Source organism: Zea mays, chromosome 9, assembly GCF_902167145.1.
Source record: "Zea mays cultivar B73 chromosome 9, Zm-B73-REFERENCE-NAM-5.0, whole genome shotgun sequence".
NCBI lineage: Eukaryota > Viridiplantae > Streptophyta > Magnoliopsida > Poales > Poaceae > Zea > Zea mays.
In genome coordinates this window covers 81,798,033-81,821,718 of record NC_050104.1, presented here as the reverse complement: position 1 = coordinate 81,821,718, position 23,686 = coordinate 81,798,033, and positions in this window count along the sequence as shown.

Below are 23,686 nucleotides of genomic sequence, written 5' to 3'. Positions count from 1 at the left end.
TTATAAAGGCTCCACTCCAAGTACTCTTGGTAGTGTAGTTGCTATTGTAGAAGAAGTAGAAGATGTGCATTTAGAAGAAAATGTCTTGCCAGCTGCAGAAGAAGGTATGGGGACTGAAGGGGATGTCATGACATTTGAAGAAGAGGACGAAGGAGATGAACAAGTTCAAGAAGGTATAATTGACTTTAACTCGGATCACATTATTTATAATATAGGACTTCATATTCCAATTGAAATGTTTTCTCCCAATATTAGAGATGAAGTTAGGAGGGCTTTTAAAGCTAAAGGTCCACCCAATCAAGTGATAAAAGGAGCTTTCAGAAAAAATGGTTTCATCAATATGTATGATCGAATGGATGACAAATTTGGTTATGATGTCTTTACAAAAGCTAGGTTCTCAGAATGGAAAATTGCTTAACTTGCACTTCCAGAACATGTTGGTGGGCCAACTAGCATACACAATGTTGCATCAACATCATTTCATGATTTTGATAACCAAAGGTCAAGCATAAAGCATAAGGTTTCCAGTTATAGCAAAGATGCATTGAGCAAATATGGAACCCGACTGGAAACTTCTTTAGGTATTGTAAGTTACTTTGCATTGCAAGAGGAACCATTTTGGGGCATGATGAATGTAGTACTTCCTTGAATAGAGGCAATTTTTAGAGTTTCTTAATTGATATAGGCAAAGTAACGAGGGAGTGAAGTGGGCTTTTGATGAGTTATGTCCCAAACATGCTAAAATGACACCTACAACAATTCAGAAAGAACTTGCAATTTGTTATGTAGAAGCAGTCACAAAGGCAATAAAGGAAGAAATGGGGGATTGTCTATTCTCCGTTCTTGCTGATGAATCTCGTGATATATCAATTAAAGAACAATGGCCATAGTTGTGAGATTTGTGAATACTAAAGGAGAGGAAATTGAAAGATTTCTAGGTCTCAAGCATGTCAAGGACACAACATCGAAAGCATTGAAGAGAGCATTGGTTGAGGAATTAAGCGACCATGTTTTATGTGTTGCAAAACTTCGAGGGAAAGGGTATGATGGTGCTTCCAATATGAGAGGAGAATTTAATGGTCTTCAAAAAATAATCCGAGATCATAACTCACATGCTCATTATATTCATTGCTTTGTTCATGAATTGCAATTGGTAGTTGTTGCAGTCTCAAAATGTTGCTCATCGATTCAAGATTTCTTTGAGTATGTTTCATTGATTGTGAATAGCACTAGTTCTTCTTGCAAAAGGAAAGATGTGTTGGTTCAAATACATCGTTTAAATCTCCTATCTAAGTTAGAGAGTGGACAAATTCTATCGGGGAGAGGTAAACAACAAGAAACATCATTGGCAAGACCGGAAGATACAAGATAGGGATCTCACTACAAGACTTTACTTAGGATTGAGTCAATGCGGGATTCAGTAATGGAAGTCCTAGAAATTGCAAAACAAGATGAGCGCAATCCATTTAAGGTGGGAGGTTTGGTTCAAATAATGGAGTCTTTTAGCTTTGTGTTTTCGTGAAGATGAAGTTGCAAATCCTCCATATTACAAATGACTTATCTTTGATCTTGCAGAAGAAAGATAAAAATTTTGTTCAAGCTATGTTTTTGGTTGTTGATGTGAAGACATGTTTGATTAATTTGAGAAGTGAAGGTTGGGAGCCATTGTTTGAAGAAACCAAAATATTTTGTTTGGAAAATTATATCCCAATACCAAATATGGAGGATAAGGTACCACGATTTGGTCGATCAAGAAAAGGCGGGGGAAAGAATATCACTCAAGAACATTATTTTCGTGTTGATGCCTTCTATGTTTCTATATATGCTATTGCCACTGAGTTTGATCATCGCTTCAATGAGACATCCTCGGAGTTGATGGTTTGTTTTGCTTGTCTTGACGCAAGAGACTCATTCTCCATGTTTGATATGGATAAGCTTTCTCGGCTTGCGGATACCTATTGTGACAACTTCTCTTTTGATGATCGAAAGATAAGAATGGACCTATTATGCACTTTCATTATTCCAGTGCGAAGACTTGAGGAATTCAAAGTTTGTTATTGTAACACCCCAGGTGTTACCATGGCTAGAGCACCTCTTGGTACTGAGGACTGAGAATTTTATGTGGTAAAGGCTTAGGGCAACACATAGGAACTTTGGAGATCATGTACCAATCAAGTTGCCAATGACCTAAGAAGCATTACCCTAATCCCTGCTCACTTACTACTTTGGATAAGAGGGGAGAAGAACCCTAGACCTCTTTTTAAACCCTATCTTCCAAAACCCTAAGTAAAGGGGAGAAGGGTGAACAAATGTGCAAACATGGGTAATCTTTACCCAAACCCTAAGCAACCTTATAACCAGCAATTAGGGGAGAGAAATAATGCAAAAAGACCCCTGGAGAAACCCCATTTCAAATCTCGAAGTGGAGAGAGAGCTAGAGCCCTCCATTTCTCTCTAAGTCCATTTTTAACCCTAGTTTAAGGATCAACCGTGTTCACCTTGAAGATGGCACCAAAACCACTTGGGTTCTATACCAAAAATGTGGTATACCACTTAAGGCACCCCCTGGAAAAAGTGGACACCGAGACCCTGACGTTTGACAGCTCTTGACATCAGTTTTGTCGCAGTGTGGGCAGTGAGACAAGCCAGATTTGGCGCCCGTCTATCTCCTGATCTAGGGCGTATCTTCCTTTGGAACTCACACATGTGAGATAGCCCTAGGTGCCAGGAGGAGGTCTGCGCCGGATTCATGGCAAGATTCGCACGTTTGCGATCTCTGGAGACGTTTGAACAATGGAAAAAACTCACCTCCACGTGTTCGACGCCTTCTGCCCGCGCCAGAGCACGCCCGCGCGCGCCCCCGCATGCCCAGCGCCGCGCCCGAGCCAAACCAGCGCCGTGGCCCGCGCCCGAGCTTATAAAGCCCTCCCAGGCTTCGGCTACACTCTTCCGCGCACCCTCAAAACCTCACCGGAGTTTAGCTCGTCGCCGTTTGCCCGTGCGCAGCGAGTCCGCGGCCGCCCAATCCCTCTGTCACCGTAGACCGGCCAATAGAGCCATTCCCAACCCCGTCCAGCCCTCGGAGAAGGCTGTGCACGCCTCCAGGAAGCTCCCCGAGCGAGGAATCGGAGTTTGCTTCGCCGGAGAGGCCAGTCCACGCTCGCCGGAGTACGTGGACCGGGTAAACCACTCAACCATCCTTCGATTCCTTGTGCACACAGTCGCTACGATACACTGTGAAGCTCACCGTGCCCTTGGATTGAACCAGTTCGCCGTAGTTTGGCCGGTACACTCGCCGCCGACGAGCACACCCGTCTGCGCTCGTGGACCGGGCGATTCCGGCCATCCCCGACGTCAAGCCGTACCTCGACGTGACCGCCAGAGTCTCCCCGAGCCAACCCCACCCTTCACCGGACCTCCCTCGCCGCCGGTAAGCCGCGCCACCCTTTTCTTTCCCGCGGTTACTATTTCAGTTGGGGGAAGGACTGCGGGTGAGAGGGAGAGAAGGTCGGGGGGTTTTGTGAAATGTCAGAGACACAGGGGAATAGTGGCACGAGGGTAGATTTGCGAGGGTTGATTTGGTTTAAACCCAGGGACCCCGGTGTAAACTGTTTTTCCAGGAAACTCTTTTTAAAATCTATTTTAAAATTGAGCAGAGACTTTAAAAATTCATAACTTATGTTTAGTTCATCCAAATTTGGTCAAACCAATTTTGCCAGACTCTAATTAATGTAACCTATTTAAGAAAAATATAAAACCCCTTGGTACTAAGGAAGATTTTAAAGCTCTGATTTAATGTTAGTTTTGGCCAAAAGCTCAATAATAGAACGAAAAATAGTTGTGCTATTTGAATAGGGTTAGGAAAATTTGGAGAAGCTTATATCTACCTACTGACCTGTTTAAAAATGTTGAACCTCTCTGTCCACTCTATTAAGTTAGTTTTTACCCCTTATTCCATAATATGCTTAAAGATAAGAAAAAATAGAAAATGTAATTTAAACCATGAACCAGAGAGCACCCCTATTTTTGTTAGGATACTTATTTAATGTAGTTCACTGGAAAAATATATCATACCCTGGTTTAGTATAAAATAAGTAGGATACCTTTTAAATTAATAAAATAAGGATTACTTAGAAAAACCCTACAAAAATAAACCCAAGGCAAAAACACCCCCACCCTTGGGATAACAAATGTTTTATGGATAAGAACTTAGGAAAAATATAAAATCTGCTGTTTGACATTTTTCAAATAGTAATGTAGTAGAAAGTGCCTTTTTGACACTAAACTTAAGAAAATCATAACTAATTAACCACCCCTTAGTTTCCTGTAATTTTTAGCACAGAAACCTATTATTATTAATGGATGCCAGCAAAAACAACCTTTAGGACAGCACCCACCTCTAATTAAGAGTTGCAGTACAAAGTGGCTCATTTACCCAACTTTTATTCTTTTTGTCTTAAGCATAGTCTTTATATGTTGAGCCTCAAATTCTTAAAACATGCTAGAATAGCAATTAACAACCCACTGTACTTTTTATAGAATTTTTGGAAAATATTAAACCCCTGTCATAGTTCAACCCTACCTTAGAAACCATAAGTAGGAAATAAGAGAAAAGGGAAAATGAGTAATAGAAAAATGTGCCATCTTAAAATCCCTTATATCTTATCCACTGAAGGATACAAGGGCAATACAAATTACCTATGTTTATTCTCAGCAAAAACCTAAGCTTAAAGGTGATAAGTCTAACCCATTAGAGGCCCCACCTCACCAATAAACCTTAAGTTACTTCTTGACTTAGTTTATTTTTAGCATAATGTTATTAAATCCTGCATAATCATGACATACATGTTCATTACATTCGATAGACTGTAACCTCGCTGACGGAGAGTACATCCTCGTGCCGGAGCAAGGAGCTGCTCAGGAGGTAGTCCCAGATCCAGCACCAGAGTCTGCACCAGAGGACCTGCCTGCCACTGCTTTGGAAGGCAAGCCCCGGTTTTATGCATAACCTGTTAATTATGCTATTTTAATATACTTAATGATTGTAGGATTGATTGTGCACTTAAGTGTAGGAGTTGTTTGAAACCCTAGTTGCATGATCTCAGGGACCCCATTGAGATGAATACTAGTATGCTAAGTTGAGTAGCTGCTTTATTAATTAGGATCTCGGTAGAAGTCGAGTGATTTTTCTAGCACTCGCGCGAGGTCAGGAATTGATTGTATCCATTTTTATATCATAATGATGGTGGTCTGTAGACAACGATCCATGGGGATGCGTTGTCTAGGATAAAAATTGGAATAAGGATTAAGGTGTGGTACCGTGAGTCAAGCGTTTGAACGTACTAAACACATACCGAGAAATATGGTAAATCGGTAAGCCTAGTACCTGAGTGAACCTGCCCGCAGACATATCCCCTCACGCGACCTGAGACGAGGTCTCCCATTCCGGTTATGGTGGGTACAAGTGTGGTCACTGCACGACGGCCAGTCGGGGTCAGTGAGGCATTGTACGCCAAGGCGGTGAGCCCTGATCTGTTGCCAGGGAATCGATGGGGACGGTTGATGTGTGTGGGGACGGAGTGTCCCTACATGTCGTGTGTTTAGGTTTACCTTGCAAGGTTTAAAACTCGATTCGAATCGTCTGCTTCTCGCAGCTAATGAGACTGCTTGATCCATGCTGCTACATTGAGTAACAAGTGGAACTGTGTTGAGATGATACAAGATGTTGATTGCTAAAAATGCTTGCTACTATGTATGAGTAGATAGTACACTTTTAGCCTTAAGAGAGTCACACTTAATTTTGACAAAGTTAAAATCTTGATTGAGAAACTCAGCTAGTGCTTTTGGCAACCAAACCCCACAGCCAAACAGCTGCATGTCTAGAGGTAGAGGAGTAGACTCCTCACACCGGGTAAGTCTAGCTGAGTATTAGTATACTCAGCCTTGCTTGTGGCATAATTTTTACAGGTTCTCTAGAGGAAATGGTTGCTGGAGTGACTTGGCCGTCCATCTTGCCACCGGGTTGGACTGTCGAGTGGGACCCTGCCTCGGCTAAGGAGGAGCATGAGGAGTGATGGGACAGGCTTCCCCATCTCTCTATTTACTTACCGTTAGTTTATTTCCGCTGCACTTCGAACAATGATGGTTACTTTTGCAAAAACTCCGATAATGATGATGGTGATGTAATAATTTAATACTCTGACATGTATGGTTTCATGCTTTATTATATTTGCTCTGTGACTCACCATCGAGTGAGATTGTGGTACTTGATCCTGTCAGTGGCCGTGTCGGACTAGATCCGAGGGATTGACGGGTTATTCCCATTTAAGTGTGGTCTAGCCTCTAAGGCGGGGCTTAGGCACTTAAGTCGGAATAATTCGGGCAGTTCCGCCACAGCTGGTATCGGAGCTTGTACCACCACAGAGGAATCAATAAAACATGAATGCCATCCTTTTCTAAAGTAAAACTTGATAGAAACAATGTTGGATAGATAGTTGGACGAGCAGGATAGACCTAGGACGTGAAGCCTTAGGATGATAGAGGGTAGCTAGGTGGCTAAGTAACTAGGCCCTACCGGCCACATTTACAGGATGGGAGCTCTTCCCTATTCCTTTTATCTTGTTGTGAGGTCGTTCAGGACGAGCATGCATGCATTCTTAATTAAGCAAATGGATAACTAAGACTTAAAGACAAGATAACAACCCAGTGCCTTTTTCTTTTAACTAGAGACAGGCTGAGTTTTATTTTCCTTGTTCTTTTTTTTGTAATTCTTTTTCTTTTACTTACGCTTAACCGTACACAGATGACTTCCCACGGATCCTCCGATGACGGAAATGCACTGACCCACACTGACGGACTTGCACGAGAGGGCTTTCCCCGCATTTTGTGGGAGGTACTTCAGGGGGCCGGATACACGACGCCTCCTCAGTACGCGGTGCAGCAGTTCGAGAAGCACCGAGTGCCCCGCTGTAGGGTGAGGATGACTTTGGAGCCTCATCCCCTGCAGCCAGGCTGGCGCTCTTTGGACTCCGAGTCTTTTGGGTACCGAGCAGAGGACACGCTCGAGGCGATTGCCCTGCATGGATTGACTACTTTCTGCGGGTTCCATCCTTTGGAGTTGGCCACCCACCCCATTGGTTTGTTCCTCGCTGAGAGGGAGGACGACCCAATGTGGAAGGATCGGGTGGAGCATGCCAAGGATATCTGGGCCATCTACCCCGGACAGACTGCGCACTTGACCGCACGGTGCATGAATGCGCTGTACCGTCTGCAAGTAATGCGCGGTGAGGCAATGTCCCACCTGATGGCATTATTGGAGGCTACCAAGATCACCTTGGACAACAGAGAGGAACTCGTGGTTGACTTGTCCCAAGAGATGGTGGAGAAGGACTTGCAGGTGGAGCAGCTATCCACTGATATCCAAGAGTTGGAGGAATTAGTGGGCACCAGGGAGAACACCATTGAGGTTCTTGAGGATCAGCTCATTAATACTCAGCAGCAGCTTGCTGAGGCTAACGAGCACCTGGATATGCATCACCAGGAGATCCAGGACCTGGAGGCCAACGAGGACGTCGACATCGAGGGAGGAGATGAGCCTGCCTCCAGTGTGGACACTGCTGGCTCGGGAAGACCACCTTCCCCCGAGTCGAGTGTGGCCTCATTCGCTCACTAGATGTCCAGAGTAGAGTTAGACGTTGGTGATGGTAGGATTCCTCGCAGCTAGCTTAGCTTTTGCGCCCTTGGGGTACTAGGCTAGATAGAGTTGAGTCATTTTGGGACAAATCGATGTAATCGTGCTAAACTCTCTTGGAAGCCTGTTTGATGGATGCTATTACCAGTTTAAATTTGGAAAGAGGAATTTATGTCTTTATGTTGAAGTTGGAGTCTATCATGTTGATTTTAACTTTTTCTCCGCAATAAAATATTGAGCTTGGAGATGTGGTGTTAAGCATGTATGTGGTTTTTCAGATGGCCGGGAGGCAGCGTCGTGGCCAGAACGAGCGCGTTCCTCCACCGCCGCCACCACCTCCCACTCTGCAGGAGCTAATGGCTCAGCAGAATGAGATCCTGAGGCAGCTTGCTCAACGTCAGCCAGCACCTCAGCACTATGGTGGTGGAGACCATCAGCGTCACCCCACGGCGGCTACATATCAGGAATTCCTTAGCACCCAGCCACCACTGTTCACAAGGGCAGAGGACCCACTTGATGCAGATGTATGGTTGCGAGTGGTGGAATCCAAATTCCCACTACTCCATGGACTTTCTCAGAGGTCACCAAAGTCAGGTTCGCCACCCAGCAGCTTCGCGGACCCGCAAGGACTTGGTGGGATCATTTTCTTGCTATGCAGCCAGAGGACCGAGAGGTGGAGTGGAGGGAGTTCAAGGCAGCTTTCAGGGGACACCATATACCAGCCGGGATTATGGACCGGAAGCTCAATGAGTTTTTGGCACTCACTCAGGGCAACAGGACAATGTTGCAGTATGCCCAGGCTTTTAATGACTTGTGCCAGTATGCGGGATATCATGCGGATACAGATGAGAAGAAGAGAGACAGGTTCAGGAGGGGGCTCAGCACTAAGCTCCGTGACCGTCTCAACACCGTCAGGGCCAACAGTTACAATGAGTTGGTCAACATGGCTATCTCCCAAGAGGATTGCATTACGGCTCGACAGGCAGAAAAGAAGAGGAAGACCCCTGTGGCAGGACCTTCAGCTCAGCCACAGCGCTTCAGGATTGTGTCCGACACTCAGAGCAGGGGATCCCAGCAGCAAGGGCGGTGGGTAATCCGACCTCAGCAGCAGTAGCAGCAGGCACCCAACCGCACTCAGTTTCCAGCTCAGAGGAACAATCAGCAGCAGCAGTACCGCCAGGCAAATGACAACAGGTGTTTCACTTGTGGCAACACCGGACATTATGCCAAGAATTGCCCCAGGAACCAGCAGAGGCAGGGGCAGAATGTTAATCAGAACCAAGGGAAGAGGCAGAAGGTGCAAGTGAGGCAGGGCAGGCTGAACTTCACCACCATGGCTGATATTCCAGAGGGAGCACCCGTCATGACTGGTATCTTTACAGTTTTAAATTATCCCGCTATTGTTCTTTTTGATTCCGGTGCTTCACATAGTTTTATCAGTGCCAAATTTAGTGCCAAGTGCCAATTACCTTTTCACCACACCGATGGGGGTATCACAATTTCAACACCAGGAGGCAGGGTTGCCACTTATCAAATTAACAAGAATGTGCCTATAAAGTTTGGTAGTCTGATAATTAAAACCAACCTCCTCATTTTGAGTTTGGAGAGTGTGGATATTATATTGGGAACTGACTGGTTGACCAGAAATCAGGCTGTGATGGATATTGCAGCTAGGGCCATTGAGGTGCACTCACCAACTTGTGGTGAAACCACACTATATTTGCCTGACCAGGGTTGTACCCGATCTTGTGCCTTTGTTATGTTAGAATCCCCAGTGGAAAAGATCCCAGTGGTCTGTCACTACCCAGATGTTTTCCCAGATGAATTGCCAGGGATGCCACCTGATCGAGACATTGAGTTCGCAATTGAGTTGCAACCCGGGACTGCTCCTATCTCCAAGAGACCCTATAGGATGCCTCCCGCGGAATTGGCAGAATTGAAGAAGCAATTGCAAGAGTTGTTGGACAAGGGGTTTATTCGTCCAAGTACTTCACCATGGGGATGTCCAGCTTTATTTGTAAAGAAAAAGGATGAGAGTTTGAGGATGTGTGTTGACTACCGCCCTCTCAATGCGGTGACTATCAAGAACCAATATCCACTGCCCCGTATTGATGTTCTGTTTGATCAGTTGGTAGGAGCCAAGGTATTCTCCAAGATAGACCTTCACTCAGGTTACCATCAAATCAAGATCCGTGCCAGTGATATTCCCAAGACGGCCTTTTCTACCAGATATGGACTGTATGAGTTTTTGGTGATGTCTTTCGGGCTGACCAATGCCCCGGCTTATTTCATGTACTTGATGAACTCAGTATTCATGCCAGAGTTAGACAAGTTTGTGGTTGTTTTCATTGATGACATTCTGGTTTATTCCAAGAATGAAGCTGAGCACACTAAACATTTGCATACTATACTTTAGAGACTGCGTGACCATCAGTTGTATGCTAAGTTGTCTAAGTGTGAGTTCTGGCTGAAGGAAATCAAATTCTTGGGTCACACAATTTCTCAGGATGGGATATCAGTTGATCCTGAAAAAGTGCAGGAGGTAATGGATTGGAAACCCCCGACTACCGTGAGGCAGATTCGAAGTTTTCTGGGTTTGGCAGGGTATTATCGACGATTTATTCCGGATTTCTCCAGGATTGCCAAACCAATGACTGAACTGTTGAAGAAGGGAGTCAAATTTGAGTGGAGCCAAAAGTGTGAAGATGCCTTTCACACTTTGAGACAGCATTTGACAACAGCCCCAGTGCTGGCTCAACCAGATAACACCAAGCCATTTGAAGTTTATTGTGATGCTTCTGGTACAGGATTGAGGTGTGTCTTGATGCAAGAGAGCAGAGTCATTGCCTATGCTTCCCGAGCACTCAGGCCCCATGAACAGAACTACCCTACACATGATCTAGAATTGGCAGCTGTAGTCCATGCTCTTAAGATATGGAGACACTACTTGATGGGAGCTCACTGTAACATCTACACTGATCACAAGAGTCTCAAATACATCTTCACTCAGGCAGATCTGAACATGAGGCAAAGGAGATGGTTGGAGCTAATCAAGGACTACGATTTGGAAGTGCATTACCATCCGGGCAAGGCAAATGTTGTGGCAGATGCCTTGAGCAGAAAGGCTCAGTGCAATTGTATGAGCATGAATGCAAGAGTCACCACCCTGTGCGATGAGTTGTGCAAGCTGAACCTGGAAGTTGTTCCTTCCGGTGGATTAAGTTATATCTCGGTGGAACCCACGTTGCAAGAGCAAATAGTAAGGGCACAGATTGAGGATAAGGGTGTTCAAATGATTAAGGAAATGGTCAAGCAAAGGGCAGAGAAATACAAGTGTTTCCGACAAGACAGCAAGGGAATTCTATGGTTTGGAGATAGAGTGGTTGTTCCCAAGGACCCTGAGCTCAGAAAGAAGATACTAGATGAAGCTCACTTTTCCAAATTCTCCATGCACCCTGGTAGCAACAAGATGTACCATGATCTCAGATCTTTATATTGGTGGACCAGAATGAAGAGGGAAATTGCCAAGTACATCTCCGAGTGTGATACCTGTCAGAGAATCAAAGCTAGTCATTTGAAGGCAGCCGGCCCTTTGCAACCCCTTCCCATACCATCTTGGAAATGGGAGGACATTTGCATGGACTTTATAGTGGGATTACCCAATACCTCCAGGCACCATGATTCTATATGGGTTATCGTGGACAGATTGACCAAGACTGCTCATTTCTTGCCAGTGCACACCACCCACCGGGCAGAGAAGTATGCAGAGATCTACATTGACCAGATAGTTTGTCTGCATGGGATACCAAGGACTATAGTCTCCGACCGAGGAGCACCTTTTGTGGCACGATTTTGGGAGCAATTGCAGGAATCACTTGGGACCCATGTCATACGAAGCTCAGCCTACCATCCTCAAACAGATGGCCAGACAGAAAGGATAAATCAGATTTTGGAAGACATGTTGCGAGCATGTGTACTACATTATGGGAAGGATTGGGACAAGTGTCTGTCTTTGGCAGAGTTTTCTTACAATAACAGCTATCAGTCCAGTCTGAAGATGGCACCTTTTGAAGCTTTATATGGGAGAAGGTGTAGGACCCCACTAAATTGGTCTCAAGCAGGAGAAAGGGAAATTTTTGGGCCAGACTTGGTACTTGAGGCAGAGGCAAAGGTCAGGATTATCAAGAAGAACCTGGAAGCTGCTCAGGCCAGGCAAAAGAGTTATCATGATAAGAGGCGGAAGCCTCTACAGTTTGAGGTGGGATATCATGTCTATCTTAAGGTGTCACCCACCAAGGGGGTCCAGAGATTCGGGATCAAGGGCAAGTTAGATCAAGGCAAGTTGTGGACCCATAGCCTACCAATTGGAATTGCCACCTCACCTGTCAGCAGTTCATAATGTGTTCCATGTATCGCAGCTGCGGAAATGTGTTCGCCTACCCACTGAAGTGCTACCGGAACCAGATAGTGAGATAGAACCAGACTTGTCATACCAAGAGTACCCCGTCAAGGTATTAGATCAAAAGGAAAGATCAACTCGGGCAAGGTCGGTCAGAATGTACAAGGTCCAGTGGAGTCACCATTCAGCAGAAGAAGCTACATGGGAGACTGAGGATTTTCTACGCTCTCGCTTCCCCGACTTTCTGCCCAAAGGAGTCGGTATGTAACCCCAAAACCCCACCCCCACCTGCCCTTTGAATTCAATTATAAGAAAAACTTAGATAGCAAGGATAGTCTAAGTTGTGGATTTAACTTAAGAAGGGCTTCCTTCTGAAGTTGCAAAGAGGATGACATTCGAAGAGCAGTTAATAAGTGAAACTTGAGCATAAAGAAAGAGTAGCACTAACACACCTTCAAGCACCCCCAAGGGATTCTACCTGAAATCTCGGGACGAGATTCCTTTAAGGGGGGGGGGCTGTAACACCCCATGTGTTACCATGGCTAGAGCACCTCTTGGTACTGAGGACTGAGAATTTTATGTGGTAAAGGCTTAGGGCAACACATAGGAACTTTGGAGATCATGTACCAATCAAGTTGCCAATGACCTAAGAAGCATTACCCTAATCCCTGCTCACTTACTATCTTGGATAAGAGGGGAGAAGAACCCTAGACCTCTTTTTAAACCCTATCTTCCAAAACCCTAAGTAAGGGGGGAAGGGTGAACAAATGTGCAAACATGGGTAATCTTTACCCAAACCCTAAGCAACCTTATAACCAGCAATTAGGGGAGAGAAATAATGCAAAAAGACCCCTGGAGAAACCCCATTTCAAATCTCCAAGTGGAGAGAGAGCTAGAGCCCTCCATTTCTCTCTAAGTCCATTTTTAACCCTAGTTTAAGGATCAACCGTGTTCACCTTGAAGATGGCACCAAAACCACTTGGGTTCTATACCAAAAATGTGGTATACCACTTAAGGCACCCCCTGGAAAAAGTGGACACCGAGACCCTGACGTTTGACAGCTCTTGACATCAGTTTTGTCGCAGTGTGGGCAGTGAGACAAGCCAGATTTAGCGCCCGTCTATCTCCTGATCTAGGGCGTATCTTCCTTTGGAACTCACACATGTGAGATAGCCCTAGGTGCCAGGAGGAGGTCTGCGCCGGATTCATGGCAAGATTCGCACGTTTGCGATCTCTGGAGACGTTTGAACAATGGAAGAAACTCACCTCCACGTGTTCGACGCCTTCTGCCCGCGCCAGAGCACGCCCGCGCGCGCCCCCGCATGCCCAGCGCCGCGCCCGAGCCAAACCAGCGCTGTGGCCCGCGCCCGAGCTTATAAAGCCCTCCCAGGCTTCGGCTACACTCTTCCGCGCACCCTCAAAACCTCACCGGAGTTTAGCTCATCGCCGTTTGCCCGTGCGCAGCGAGTCCGCGGCCGCCCAATCCCTCCGTCATCGTAGACCGGCCAATAGAGCCATTCCCAACCCCGTCCAGCCCTCGGAGAAGGCTGTGCACGCCTCCGGGAAGCTCCCCGAGCGAGGAATCGGAGTTTGCTTCGCCGGAGAGGCCAGTCCACGCTCGCCGGAGTACGTGGACCGGGTAAACCACTCAACCATCCTTCGATTCCTTGTGCACACAGTCGCTACGATACACTGTGAAGCTCACCGTGCCCTTGGATTGAACCAGTTCGCCGTAGTTTGGCCGGTACACTCGCCGCCGACGAGCACACCCGCCTGCGCTCGTGGACCGGGCGATTCCGGCCATCCCCGACGTCAAGCCGTACCTCGACGTGACCGCCAGAGTCTCCCCGAGCCAACCCCACCCTTCACCGGACCTCCCTCGCCGCCGGTAAGCCGCGCCACCCTTTTCTTTCCCGCGGTTACTATTTCAGTTGGGGGAAGGACTGCGAGTGAGAGGGAGAGAAGGTCGGGGGGTTTTGTGAAATGTCAGAGACACAGGGGAATAGTGGCACGAGGGTAGATTTGCGAGGGTTGATTTGGTTTAAACCCAGGGACCCCGGTGTAAACTGTTTTTCCAGGAAACTCTTTTTAAAATCTATTTTAAAATTGAGCAGAGACTTTAAAAATTCATAACTTATGTTTAGTTCATCCAAATTTGGTCAAACCAATTTTGCCAGACTCTAATTAATGTAACCTATTTAAGAAAAATATAAAACCCCTTGGTACTAAGGAAGATTTTAAAGCTCTGATTTAATGTTAGTTTTGGCCAAAAGCTCAATAATAGAACGAAAAATAGTTGTGCTATTTGAATAGGGTTAGGAAAATTTGGAGAAGCTTATATCTACCTACTGACCTGTTTAAAAATGTTGAACCTCTCTGTCCACTCTATTAAGTTAGTTTTTACCCCTTATTCCATAATATGCTTAAAGATAAGAAAAATAGAAAATGTAATTTAAACCATGAACCAGAGAGCACCCCTATTTTTGTTAGGATACTTATTTAATGTAGTTCACTGGAAAAATATATCATACCCTGGTTTAGTATAAAATAAGTAGGATACCTTTTAAATTAATAAAATAAGGATAACTTAGAAAAACCCTACAAAAATAAACCCAAGGCAAAAACACCCCCACCCTTGGGATAACAAATTTTTTATGGATAAGAACTTAGGAAAAATATAAAATCTGTTGTTTGACATTTTTCAAATAGTAATGTAGTAGAAAGTGCCTTTTTGACACTAAACTTAAGAAAATCATAACTAATTAACCACCCCTTAGTTTCCTGTAATTTTTAGCACAGAAACCTATTATTATTAATAGATGCCAGCAAAAATAACCTTTAGGACAGCACCCACCTCTAATTAAGAGTTGCAGTACAAAGTGGCTCATTTACCCAACTTTTATTCTTTTTGTCTTAAGCATAGTCTTTATATGTTGAGCCTCAAATTCTTAAAACAGGCTAGAATAGCAATTAACAACCCACTGTACTTTTTATAGAATTTTTGGAAAATATTAAACCCCTGTCATAGTTCAACCCTACCTTAGAAACCATAAGTAGGAAATAAGAGAAAAGGGAAAAATGAGTAATAGAAAAATGTGCCATCTTAAAATCCCTTATATCTTATCCACTGAAGGATACAAGGGCAATACAAATTACCTATGTTTATTCTCAGCAAAAACCTAAGCTTAAAGGTGATAAGTCTAACCCATTAGAGGCCCCACCTCACCAATAAACCTTAAGTTACTTCTTGACTTAGTTTCTTTTTAGCATAATGTTATTAAATCCTGCATAATCATGACATACATGTTCATTACATTCGATAGACTGTAACCTCGCTGACGGAGAGTACATCCTCGTGCCGGAGCAAGGAGCTGCTCAGGAGGTAGTCCCAGATCCAGCACCAGAGTCTGCACCAGAGGACCTGCCTGCCACTGCTTTGGAAGGCAAGCCCCGGTTTTATGCATAACCTGTTAATTATGCTATTTTAATATACTTAATGATTGTAGGATTGATTGTGCACTTAAGTGTAGGAGTTGTTTGAAACCCTAGTTGCATGATCTCAGGGACCCCATTGAGATGAATACTAGTATGCTAAGTCGAGTAGCTGCTTTATTAATTAGGATCTCGGTAGAAGTCGAGTGATTTTTCTAGCACTCGCGCGAGGTCAGGAATTGATTGTATCCATTTTTATATCATAATGATGGTGGTCTGTAGACAACGATCCATGGGGATGCGTTGTCTACGGGATAAAAATTGGAATAAGGATTAAGGTGTGGTACCGTGAGTCAAGCGTTTGAACGTACTAAACACATACCGAGAAATATGGTAAATCGGTAAGCCTAGTACCTGAGTGAACCTGCCCGCAGACATATCCCCTCACGCGACCTGAGACGAGGTCTACCATTCCGGTTATGGTGGGTACAAGTGCGGTCACTGCACGACGGCCAGTCGGGGTCAGTGAGGCATTGTACGCCAAGGCGGTGAGCCCTGATCTGTTGCCAGGGAATCGATGGGGACGGTTGATGTGTGTGGGGACGGAGTGCCCCTACATGTCGTGTGTTTAGGTTTACCTTGCAAGGTTTAAAACTCGATTCGAATCGTCTGCTTCTCGCAGCTAATGAGACTGCTTGATCCATGCTGCTACATTGAGTAACAAGTGGAACTGTGTTGAGATGATACAAGATGTTGATTGCTAAAAATGCTTGCTACTATGTATGAGTAGATAGTACACTTTTAGCCTTAAGAGAGTCACACTTAATTTTGACAAAGTTAAAATCTTGATTGAGAAACTCAGCTAGTGCTTTTGGCAACCAAACCCCACAGCCAAACAGCTGCATGTCTAGAGGTAGAGGAGTAGACTCCTCACACCGGGTAAGTCTAGTTGAGTATTAGTATACTCAGCCTTGCTTGTGGCATAATTTTTACAGGTTCTCTGGAGGAAATGGTTGCTGGAGTGACTTGGCCGTCCATCTTGCCACCGGGTTGGACTATCGAGTGGGACCCTGCCTCGGCTGAGGAGGAGCATGAGGAGTGATGGGACAGGCTTCCCCATCTCTCTATTTACTTACCGTTAGTTTATTTCCGCTGCACTTCGAACAATGATGGTTACTTTTGCAAAAACTCCAATAATGATGATGGTGATGTAATAATTTAATACTCTGACATGTATGGTTTCATGCTTTATTATATTTGCTCTGTGACTCACCATCGAGTGAGATTGTGGTACTTGATCCTGTCAGTGGCCGTGTCGGACTAGATCCGAGGGATTGACGGGTTATTCCCATTTAAGTGTGGTCTAGCCTCTAAGGCGGGGCTTAGGCACTTAAGTCGGAATAATTCGGGCAGTTCCGCCACAGCTATGATCTTGAAAGCCTACCAAAATATTGGTTAGACTTGAAACACATATTGTTTTACCATTGGTCTTTTGCCTTGTTGAGTTGGCATTGCTATTGCCGGTGGCAATGACAACAGTTGAAAGGGCCTTCTAGACAATGAATATTATCAAGACTAAGTTGTGTAATAAGATGTCTGATGGTTGGTTAAATGGTTTAATGGTTTGCTATATTGAGATGGAAATATTCAAAGGACTTGATCTTTAAAAAAATTAAAAGGCATTTAAAAAGAAGAAAGATAGACAAATGCAATTGCCTCAATCTCCTTGGCCTAACTAGATATATCTCTTAATTACTCTTGTTTTGTTTTAAATATTTTATCTAAATGTCATTATTAACACATGTTTATTATTGGGGGCCTTCTTCTTCGGAAGGTCCTCAAAAATGTGTCTAACCATATGTTTTCAGCATGATTATGAATAGTTACAGGAAGCTTCGGCTTTGGGATGAAGAACTTCTCTTATGGCGGAATGAAGGGAACGAAGCTAAAAGCCAAGGACCTTCGGCTAACATATTGACGAAGCTCAGAAGCGTGATGATGGATGAAAGGGGCTAAAGACCTTATAGTCCTCAATAATTCATGTTAGGATTATAGGCAGTTACCAGGGATATAAATGTAATTTTATCTGGGCTACGTCCCATGCCTATAAATAGATGAACAGTAACATCGTACTGTTCACGCTGGATTGTAATCACTCGCGTCATTCTCGCTCTCCCACCTTTTGACAAGCCGAAGGTACAATTGTAACACGAATATTGTCAATGTTTATTCATGTTCAATAAATATAATAAAAGATAAATTATTGATATATGGCAATTATTATCTTTATTCCTCTGTGTCCTTATGTATTCCTTCATTTTTGTATTTATATTCGCGCTCATATGATAAAATGATGAAGATATGTCCTTCATGACCTTTGTCTGAAGATCATTATATCCGAGAGGAAATAATGCTTCGAAGGACGAAGGTCTTTAACCATCGATAATTGTATTGCCTTGTTCTTGATTTATAGTATTTGAGAACAAGAGGCCAACATTGGCGCCCACCTCCGGTGAACTCAATTCCATAACCTTTGGAAGATCATCCATCTTCGACATGCCGCCGAAGAAGACAACGATGCCAAGGGCTGCCCTGCAACCACTGGACACAAACCAAGATGCTCTCTCTCTGCGAGAGGCCAGGAACCAAAAGCGGAAGGCCACCAGCCTAACTTTTCAGGAGGAGCAAATTGATTAGGAAATCAGGGACCTAGAGGCCATCCATCAGCAAGTGCAGAGGAAAAAGGAGAAGATGGCCTGGCTAGCCGTCCTTCAGAAGAGGACTGACGAAGCCGCTGAAGAGATGCGTCATCTTACTCAAGGTGACTAGGACCGAAGGCCTCAGCATAGGGAGCTTCGTCATGAGAGCTCATTCAACGAAGATGAATGGTACGAAGATTTTCATCATGGTAATTTTACTTCTGATGATGCTTCTCCTCTGGTAGCAAAATTGCAGGCTATCCCATGGCCACAATCCTACAAGCCACCCCAGTTGCCCATGTATGATGGGCACTCGGATCCAAAGCAATTCTTGATGAGCTACGAGGCAACAATATCCTCGTATGGGGGTAATGCCGCTGTCATGGCAAAGTCCTTCTTCATGGCAGTGTGAAGTGTGGCCCAGACTTGGTACTCCTCTCTTCGTCCAGGAACAATCACATCATCGCAGAAGCTCAAGGATATGCTGGTCACTAGTTTCCAAGGTTTTCTGACGAAGCCAGTTACTAATCAGGCCTTGTTTTAATGCACACAAGACCAGGAGGAATACCTTCAGGCGTATATCCGAAGGTTTTTGCATCTAAGAGCACAAGCACCCACAGTGCCCAATGAAATTGTCATTGAGGCCATGATCAAGGGACTTAGGACAGGACTTACAACTCAATATTTTGCTACGAAGCCTCCACAAAACCTAGAGAAGCTTCTTCAGAAAATGGATGAGTACATCCGGGTCGATAATGATTTTCGCCAAAAAAGGTAGGAAGCCTACAGGTTTTCCGAGATGACCAGGGGCTTCGGAGGGAGACTTCATCCAAGGCATGTTCGATCAATTCATAACTCCAATGCCAATGATGAAAGGGCCAGCAATGTTCAGCATAGCCATCACAGTTCTCAGTCTTGAAGCATGCAACAGACATCTTTCAAACCACCGGCTCCGAGGGGCAGACGAGGAAGAAGTTTCAGTGGAGGAAGGTTTGGCAACCAACCCAGAAAGCTATACTGGCTTTTTTGTGGCGAGGACAAAGGCCACACAACAAGGACATGTCAAGTCACAAATCAGAAGCAGAAGGAAATTGCTGAAGCTGAAGCACGACAGAGTCAGCCGAAGCAAGTCCTTCACACTGCTTCGTGTTACTCTCCATACATCCCAGAATACGTAGGCAATCAACAACCTACGTCTTCTATTGCTTCGGCAAGCCATTCCTAAGCTTCCTGGCCCAGTTGCCACCAGCACCACCACTGATCCACAATCAACAGCCAGAAGGGCGCAATCATACTCAGCAGCAGCGCGACCTTCGGGAGGAGCCCGAAGCTCACATAGTCAACAACACTGTGCCTGAGTCGAAGCATATTTACTAAAAGAACCACAGTGGCTCAGCTAAGGAATATGACGATCTGATGTATCTTAACACTTTCTGCCTTTTATATTTTCTTGAAAGAAAAACAATACAGGAGGGATAAATTTTCAACTTGATATAATGATATTGTCGTTACACCATCAAGTGTGACAGAATTAAGTTCCGAAGCTACAAAGTCATTCCTAAGGGAGCACAGAGTAAGTTCTGAAGCTACAAAGTCGTTCCTAAGGGAGCACGGTGTAAGTTTCGAAGCTCAAAAGTCGTTCCTGAGGGAATGTAGAGCCAAAATACCACCTAAATCAGAGGTGAAGAAGCTCCAAAGTCGTTCCTAAGGGGATGTAGAGCATAGCTCCAAAGTCGTTCCTAAAGGAATGCAGATCTAAAATACCACCTAAGTAAAAGGTGAAGAGACTCCAAAGTCGTTCCTAATGGAATGCAGAGTCTGGGTCTGTTTTCGTGTGGGTGCTCATCTTCGACATCGACATCAACATCATATTGCATCATACCATCACATCATTTTGCATAGCATTACATCATACATCATACCGCATCAGCAATTGTGGAGAAGGAAAGATGCTAGCCTAAAAATATTTGATGGATTATAAAACAATGTGCTGAAGCACAAAGTATACCTTCGGCAGATATAATTTTACACAGCAAGGAAATCTTCGTCGGCAATGTTATTATACAACGACCGTGGCAGAGAATGAGGTATTCAATCAATAAAGGGGGTGATTTTTTCTTTGCGAAGCATGAAAAGAAGGGAAGGTGTTTTTTCGCCGAAGGCTCAAAAATGGTATGTACACAAATTTTATGCATCACAAAGAAACATATTACATTAATATACATATAAATACTTGATGTTTGACTCATACATAAATATTACATTTTCTAGTAAGGCATGAATCTAGTCTTCCTTCAGTATTCTTTCGGCGGCTTCATGCAAAAGTTTGTCGACGACTTCGTCAACAACTTCGTTAGCAATTTTCATCACATCTAAAGCCTCTTTCATAACTGGATCCGCCTCAGGATTGTATGGCTCCGGTGGTGGCGAAAGGCTGGCTGTAATAAAAAGCATAATAATGAATTTTCGAAGCAATAAACAAAAAACGAGACAAAAAGTTTTTAAAAGGATACCTATAATCAATGTGCGTTCAACAGCTTCTTCAACTTCCTTCGCCTCCATTCGGGCATCGTGCGATTCTTTCTCACTCTTCTTTATAGCTTCATCGGCCATTTTACGACCGCCCTTCATCCAAATATCGGAATAGAATTTACCGACCATCAATGTTGCTTCGGTTGAAGGTTCTTTCGTATCGTCTACAGAGAAGCTAGTTTCTGCCTGGGCTGCAGTCTTAACATGTCCACAGCCAGTTTTATCCAAAACTGTTACAACCCCTCAGGCATCGGCTAAGGCACAAAAATCCCCGCGGACGCTGAGTATTTCTTCAAAAGCTTCGACCTCTTCGCTGATCCATTGAATAACTCCTTCGGGATCGCCTCGGATAAATTTCTGCTCTGACTATTATGCACCCACCTTTGCAAAACTATCTTTTAGTTTCCTCGCGCAATCCATGGATACTTTGAAGCATTTTTCTCTGGAGTCCTGAAGTTCTTCAATGTTTTTATGCACCCTTGCTGTCTCCATTTCACTTATTTCCTTTTTCGCCTTCGCAACTTCGAAATCTTCATTCATATCAGCAAGGTTCTTCTTTAAACCTTCAACCTCAGCTTTGTAAGCTTTGGCTTATGCGTTCAGCTGGGCTTCGCTGGTTTTTAGCCTATCCACTAAGGAGAGAAGAATTTTGTCTTTTTCAAGGGCTTCATTCCTTAGTGTAATGACTTCTGACCGAAGATTTCCATGCGCTAGCTGACAGCTCTCATCTTCTGCTTTCTTCTGGGCCTTCAATGCCTTGCTCAGAATTAAGCCCTACAAAAAATAAACAATCAGCACATATTGAAAATGAAATAAACTACAAAAATAATCTACTTTTTAACAAGTTAAAATGTTCCCACCTTTAGACTATTGTAGGTAAGGTTATCTACGAGTTGGTCCTTCGACATCGCAGACAATCCTAACTCAAGCTTCGGATATCCTATATTGTCTGCCATCTCCCAGCAGACATGAATCTCTTTATTGTCAGGCAGACAATAAAGGAAGTCATCTTCATCATCCCCACCATACACCAAGGATCCACAAGGGTATTGCAGATCCCTGGCGTAATGTTGTGCTTCAACAATTTGCCCTTTTGATAGTTTCTTTCCTGAAGCATGACGCACTTTAAATTACAATTCCTCAGTAAATGCTCCAGGAGTAGGGGATTCAGATTCTTCGGTAGCCCTCTCGTTTTCTAACAATAACGGACCTTTCGCGACATCTGAAGGTCTTGTTTCAGCCCCCTTTTCAATAGCCTCTGAGGGTCTTGTTTCGGCGGGAGCCGAGGGCCCAGCTTCAGCTACAACCTGTGTCATGCCAGCTTCGGCAGATTTCTTTATATTTTCGTCTTCCACGCTAGGTGCTTCGGTAGGGGCAGGAGTTAACGCCTTTGTGGATTCCATAACAGCTTCCAATACACTGGCCATTCTCCTTCTCTTAGGAGTTACTGAAGCAATCTTTTGTACCTTCGGAAGTTCTATTTCTTGCAATGAACTCAAGACTTTCGGCTGCTCCGCTGCTATCTTCAGTTTTGGCTCTTCGGCCGATTCCATCCTAGCTTCGGCGACAGCGGGGTGACTTGACTCAGGAGCAGAATACCTTTCAGTAGGCCTCGGTTCTTCTGCAATTTCATTGCGCTTGGGGCGATGTGTCAAAACCTTAACCTTTTTTGGCTTCAGCGTATTAGAGATCACCGAAGCAGCAGCTCTTCTTTTCTTCCCTTGCTTTTGTGAAGGGTAGCAGTAATCTAGGTATACAAAACCAATAACATCAAAAACCCTATTTAGCCATTTCTTGCCTCGGCCTCCGAAGGCTGCAGTCATAGCGTCATCTTCGACCCTTGAATAGGCACCAAGTAATTCATCACTGGTGGCTTCGATAGCGTCTAGCCAGTCGTCATTTGCCTCATCAAATTGGCTTCTATATTTGAATGTATACTTCAAATAGACTAGGCCACATTTGCTAGAACCAGCAGCAGCCTCCTTCGGCATCTCCCAACCACTCCCAAGCGGCCACACTTTGTAGGCAATATGCTCCTGGACTAAGTCCCAGGTGCCTATGTAGGTGCATATCGTGTTAAAGGCAGCTTGGCATGCTTGTACGTCGTTTCCAAGAGCAAGAGACGGTCTCCTAATGCCGAAGTGAGACCATATGGGACATTGGATAATCCCCTTGATGTCTTCCCTTTCAACCAAATCATTCTTCACATAAAACAATTCTTGCATCCAGGCCCCTCGCCATCTCTTGCGAAATGTTGGCACTGGATTGCTTACTTCAGAGCGGGTTACGAAGTCATAGCAACCAAAGTTATTGTGATATTGCTCTTTCCCAGTGGCCTTCGTCTCATAAAACAACTCATGCATGTTGTAGAAGCATTTCACATTTCGTTCTAGTCCTTGACTCCTTATGGCCCAAATATAAACCCCTATCCTGATGATGGCTTCGGGGGTAAGCTGATGAAGGTACACTTTGAAGGTTTTCAGCACTTCGACTAGCATACTATCCAAAGGAAACCGAAGCCCCGCTTTCATGAAGCTTCTATAGACAACCACCTCGTCAGCTTCAGGCAGAGGAACATTACTCTCCCCTCCAGCCCACACAATAGAAATGTCACGAAAATACCTTCCCCTCTGTAACATCCCAAAATCTCAACCCAATGTATGGAAACCTAATCTCCTAAACCCTCCCTTATTTCTATTTCCTCCCTAAACTCCACCCTTAGGTCATCTCATCATATGCATACACTTGGATTGTTAGGAACACCTCACATAGATTATTTTCAACCCTTAAGATTATTTAGCAAATTGTTGATTCAAAAGAAAAGGAAATAAAAAGAAACAAAAATAGAAAATGGAAAAGTGAAATAGAAAGCAGAAAAAGAAAAAGGAAAAACCCTCCCCCCTCGGCTGGGCCGCTTTCGGCCCAAACCGCGTC